The sequence below is a fragment of the Euprymna scolopes genome, chromosome 21 (assembly GCF_053919585.1).
Source record: "Euprymna scolopes isolate OS-2025 chromosome 21, ASM5391958v1, whole genome shotgun sequence".
NCBI classification, from domain to species: domain Eukaryota; kingdom Metazoa; phylum Mollusca; class Cephalopoda; order Sepiida; family Sepiolidae; genus Euprymna; species Euprymna scolopes.
This window is the reverse complement of record NC_136502.1, coordinates 90,627,041-90,632,969: the sequence shown is the minus strand read 5'-3', so window position 1 is coordinate 90,632,969 and position 5,929 is coordinate 90,627,041. Positions and strand designations below refer to the sequence as shown.

Here is a 5,929-nt window from a genome sequence, read left to right as displayed (position 1 = left end):
ACAACTGTTCGAGAACTTGCTTCTGAATTAGGCGTAACGTATACAACGATTTCCAACCACTTAAAAGAGATTGGAAAAAAAAAACTTGATAAATGTGTGCTTCACGAATTGAACGACAACCAAAAGAAACGTTGTTATGAAGTGTCACCTTCCTTTCTTATACACAACAACAACGACCCGTTTCTCGACCGGATTGTGACTTGTGATGAAAAGTAACTTTACGACAACCGGCGATGCTCAGCTAAGTCGTAAGACGCCGACAAATCTCCACAATACTTCCCGAAGCGAGAATTGCATCAAAAGAAAGTCATGCTGATTGTTTGGTGGTCTGCGACCAATCTCATTCATTATAGTTTTTTGAATGCAGAGGTAACCATTACGGCGGAGAAGTACTGTCAATACATCGAAGAAATGCACCAGAAACTTTGACAACAACACACAGCATTAGTAAAAAAAAAAAAACAAACAAAAATGCCCAATTCTCCCCCACGACAATGCCCTACCGCACGTTGCTAAACCGATCTTGCAAAAGTTGAACGAGTTGAGCCATGAAACTCTACCTCATCCGCCATACTCTCCAGACCTCTCACCTATCGACTACCGCTTTTTCAAGCATATCAACAACTTTCTGCGTGAGAAATGCTTCAAAAACCAATGCGATATCAACGCTGGGGGCGACTTGATCGTCAGCGGAACGCAAGATGTTTACATTACTGGCACGAATAAACTTTTTTTGGTTGGCAAAAGTGTGTTGCTTTTGATAGTGCTTATTTTGATGAATTGTTTTTCGTTTGAACCGAGATATGTTCATCTGAATTTAAAAGTTAAAAATCGCAAGAACTTTCTTGTTAACCTGATACTACTTGAATAAGTAAAGCAGTATGTATCTACTCCTGCGATCACTACTGCCTGAATAAATAAACCATGAGTTATCTCCTCCTCCTACGATCACTATACTACATTGACACCTTGGTTCTTGTTAGATCACCAAAGTTAAAAAAAAACGTTGATTATGCTCAATATCAGATGGGTGACCACTTGGGAATACTAGGCACTGTGTGTAGAAGGACGTCGACATCTCCCTGCATAACGGCAAAAACGTAAAGTCATCATCTTCCCTGAGGGGCATATACAAGGGACTGGGGACCGCTTCTGGTAAATTTGATATCCCATGAAGCTTCTCCCTCCGGAGTAAGACAGTTCAACTCGCATAGAGTATATGCCACTTCAGCATTGGATCACTACTTCTTGATTAGACAAAACTTTAGTTAGATCCTCCCTTGCAATCACTATTATTTGACTAGGTAAAGTATGTGTTATCGCCCCTTGCGATCACTACCACTTGAATAAATAAAGCATGAGTTATCTTCTCCTACGATCACTTAACACTTCTACCTAATTAAGTAAAGTATAAGTTATTTCGTCTTGTGATTACTATTACTGGAATAAATAAACCATGAGTTATTTCCCTTTATGGGCACTACTACTTGAATAATGTAAACAGCAATTAATCACACTTTTATTGGAGTTGGGCCAAAAAAAACCACTACTGAACGCACAGCACAATGGTGATTTAAGAAATTTCTTGGTGTTGCCGAGTCTTAATGAGCGTTCAGCCATTGGATGTTGACAACGATCATTTAAGAGCCTTTGTCGAAGCCAATCCAAGCACAACTGTTCGAAAACTTGCTTCTGAATTAGACGTAACGTATACAACGATTTCTAACCACTTAAGAGTGGACTTTTAGCTATTTGTTAAGAAGAGCGATGTTTTTTATTACATTTTTCACCCCAAACAAGGCACATTGCCACTTTGATGTAAGGGGCTACTATCAGGGACATAAGCTACAGGGGTACTATGTGGGGAGTTGGGCAGCAAGATGTCGGTTCATGTTACACTTGAACTTCTGCATGTCAGTATGTTTGGGAAGCCGGAACCCAGAAGGGAATTCCAAAGTCTAGCGGTTCTGGAGAAGAAACTACTGGAGTAGAAGGCTCTCTTACATCTAGGGATCTCTACTGTGAAGGGGTGGGATTTAGTTGCTTGTCGGGTTTGTCGGGGGTATTTACGTCGAGGGGGTACAAGTGCTTGCAGTTCGTCGGAGCATTCTATGCTAAAATACTTGTAGAATAGGCAGAGGATACTACATATCGTCGATGGGACAAAGGCTGAAGCTTCGATGACAGTTCAGGACCTATTAGGTTGGCGACTCTCTTTTGAACCTTGTCTAGGAGCGAGAGACTAGTAACAGGCCCAAATATGACAACAATACTCCATACATGGGCGAATGGTGTTCTTATAGAGGTACAGGATACTTTCGGGCGTTAGTAGCTTTCTAGCACGGTAGAGAGAACCTAACTTCTTCTTAGCGGTCCTGGCAATGCTCTCAATGTAATTGTTCCAACTCATGTTTACTGTGAACGTTTGGCCAAGGAGTTTAAAAGATTACTTTCAGATAAAGAGTCATTGGCCATTGAATGTCTGAAAAAATATTGAATAATTCGACCCCCTGCCTTTCCAAGCTTATAACTACTCGAAAAATGTAATTCAAACCCTATTTTCTTTTTCAATTAAAGGAGCAAGGACCAAATTAAAAAAAAAAATAATAATAACAGGTTTAATAGCAAATTATGCAATATTTTTTTTTTAAACCGGTTTTCTTTAAAAGATTTGAAGAAGATAAACGAAATTTAACTTAGGTCGATTATAAAAAATCGATATAAATTAAAAAAAAAAACACTTACCTTTAAAAATTACTAATTAATGTGTAGTTGCATTCTTCATTGTTAAGAATTTATCCATATTTATATTTTAAAATCCATTTATTTTTTAAATAAAATAATTTTTTTGAACGCCTATTTGAAAAACCCACCATCACGCAAACATTTTACGTTTTTATTTAAAACAGGGGGGGAAAAAACAAGCATCATTTAGGCGATGTAGCAGTGGCTGGAGGTTTGTAGACAGTGTGGGACCTATCGAGAATAGGGCACTGTTTAGCAAGAGCTTAATTCACCGGCGCCTTATGTTAAATGAAAGCGCGCACACGCGAAAAAGGCGTATTTATTACACTAAGAAACGGTAATATATTTACACACTGACGAAAAAAGGCAAGCAAATATACACGCGCGTGTGTGTGTGTGCGCGCGCGCACGCACACACACACACACACACACACACACACACACACACACACACACACACACACACACACGTGCGTGCGCACACACACAAAGACACACTACGTATTACCTGAACACGCATATTCACACTGACGAAAAGAAACATAAAGACACATACACTATCAACTTTTCTAACGAACTATTTACGCAAATCAAAATCTCTTTGACGTCACAATACATCACAAACGGCACCAATCGCGACGTTTGTTCGGTCTGCAAATAAAACGCACAGTGTGATCTGCTCCAACCAAACACTGGTAGGCGACAATAGATCGATTTTAGATCTAGGTCTTTTGCATTAAGTGCGTATAGGTACGTTATTAACTGGGATGAAGATCCAATCTTGGTGATTGGAGACAGCAGTCGACACGGAAAAAGTAACAGGCACTCCTCCCTCCCTCCTCTCACGAAAACATAAAACAGCAGGCGCGTATTTTTCTGAGTTTCTAATTGGCTGCAGTGATGTCGGGAGGTGTGGCCTAGCGTGTCAGGATTTGAAACGACGATTGATAGAGATGGTGCTATGATGCTGTTGCTGCTGCTGATGATGACGATAAAAGAATAAAAAAAAAAATGAAACAATTAAACAGAATATGAGCGACCCCCCCCCCAAAAAAAAACACGACTTCCTTTCCTGATCACTTTCTTTTTTGAGTTCTGATTCAATTTCTCTTATCACGTGTCTTCTTCTTCGACTTTTACTTTGAAAGAGAACGCGCGCTGTATCTTTTTTTTTTTTTTTTTTTTTTTACCGATATTGCCAGGGAACACCTAGTTTAAAAAACAAGACAAAAACAAAACGCAAAAACAATGGAAAAAGGAAAGGAAATAGAAAGTGACATTCTTTAATTTTACTCCTTCTTCTGTGTACTATATATATATATATATATATATATATATATATATATATATATATATATATATATATATATATATATATATATAAATTCTTTTTCATTTTTTTTAAAAATGTATTTTACGTGTTCCTTTTTATTAAGGACAACAACAAAAAGCAGACGAAGAGATCGTTAAAGAAGTCAGGATATATAGATAACTAGATTGAGAGATAGATAGATAGGTAGATAGATAGATAGATAGATAGATAAATAGAGAGAGAGAGAGAGAGGGGGGGGGGAAAAGACATAGATAGGTATAGAAATAGAGGAAGAGGAGAGAGATAAAGATAGATAGATAACCAGCTAGCTAGCTAGATATATAGAGAAAGAGAGAGAGAGAGAGAGAGAGAGGAAAAGAGAGAGCGCGAAAGAGAGAGAGAGAGTAGAATATATAGAGAAAGAGAGACGGACTGATAGATAGATAGATAGATAGATAGAAAGAGAGAGATAAAAAGATATATATATAGATAGATAGATAGAGAGAGAGAGAGAGAGAGAGGGAGAGAGAGAGAGAGAGAGAGAGAGAGAGAGACGCCAGGTAAGAATATTTCATATTCGGGACTTTTTTTTTCACGTTCTTGTTGTTATTATCCATAAACTTTTAAAAAAAAAAGTGAAATTGGATTGAGATGCTCTCCCAAAAGAACGAGAACAAAGAGACACCTAAAAATACGACAGAACAACAAAGAATGATTATTTGTAGAAAGAAGAAAGAAAAGCAAAGAGATTATTGAAACAATATCTCGACCAAAAGACGAAAGCAAGGTAAAAAAAAAAAAAAGCAATAGTAAACCATAAACACATGACTGGTATAATTTTGTTTACTTGATTAAAAAAGAAAAAGAAATTCAGAAAGAAAAATACACAGAATTATATATTTTTTGGCAAAAAGAAAGAAACAAAGAGGAAAAAAAGAAAAAAGGAAAAAGAAAAGTTTATAGGACGCTACGTATTTTTGGTGGAAAGAAAGAAAAAATAGAAAGAAAAAATAGAAAGAAGAAAGGAAAAAGAAAAGTTTATAGGACGCTACGTATTTTGGTGGAAAGAAAGAAAAAAATAGAAAGAAAAAATAGAAAGAAAAATAGAAAGAAGAAATAAAAGGAAAAAGAATAGTTCATATGACGCTACATATTTTGGTGGAAAGAAAGATAAAAAGACAGAAAAAGGAAGAAAAGAGAAAAAGAAAAGTTTATAGGACGCTACGTATATTGGTGACAGGAAAGAAAGAAAAAACGCGACGAGAAGAATTTTTCTTAGACGTTACGCATTTAGTAAAAATAAAGCTAGATAGAAAAAATCTATAGGATTCTAAGTTTTTAGTGAATAAAAAAAAAGAGGAAAGCAAGATAAGGAAAGGAAGGAAAAAGGGGAAAAAGCGAATAGAACGCCGCGTTTCTGGTGACATTCGCACAAACAAAAGAAAAACTACACCAAAGAAATGGAACAAAAGAGAAAACGCTAAACGTTGATACACCAAATCAAGGATTGCTAGAAACCGAATTGATCATTTCATTACTCTTGTGAGGTCGGCTTACACTGCACACCTCACACGCATTCTTTTTTTTTTTATTCAAAAGGAAAATTCAAAACCAAACCATTATTATATGGCGTGTCACAATATAACTACTGAACACAACAGAAAAGTGTTTACAATTACATGAAGAAATAAAGTTGCCCCAAAGAACGATAACTGCGTTTGTAAAGTGGCAACATGTCTGGAAAGGGAAACGGGGTGTTTTATTCAAAATGAAGGATAGTTTATTTTCACACTGGATTAACTGAGTATAATGTTTTGATTTCCGGATCCAAGGTGAGTTTATTTATTTATTATAATTTCCTTCCTTTGAAGA

At 36.5% G+C, this 5,929-nt stretch overlaps 1 protein-coding gene across 2 annotated transcripts in view; it reads left to right on the top strand.

Moving 5' to 3' along the window:
• The first annotated feature begins 4,293 nt into the window (after positions 1-4,293).
• LOC145242566 (uncharacterized) overlaps positions 4,294-5,929 on the top strand; it is an 86,604-nt gene continuing 84,968 nt past the window's right edge. For both annotated transcript variants that reach the window (XM_080105656.1, XM_080105655.1), the window contains exon 1: positions 4,294-5,889. The gene's annotated coding sequence lies outside the window, so the exon portion shown is untranslated. The remainder of the gene's footprint in view (positions 5,890-5,929) is intronic.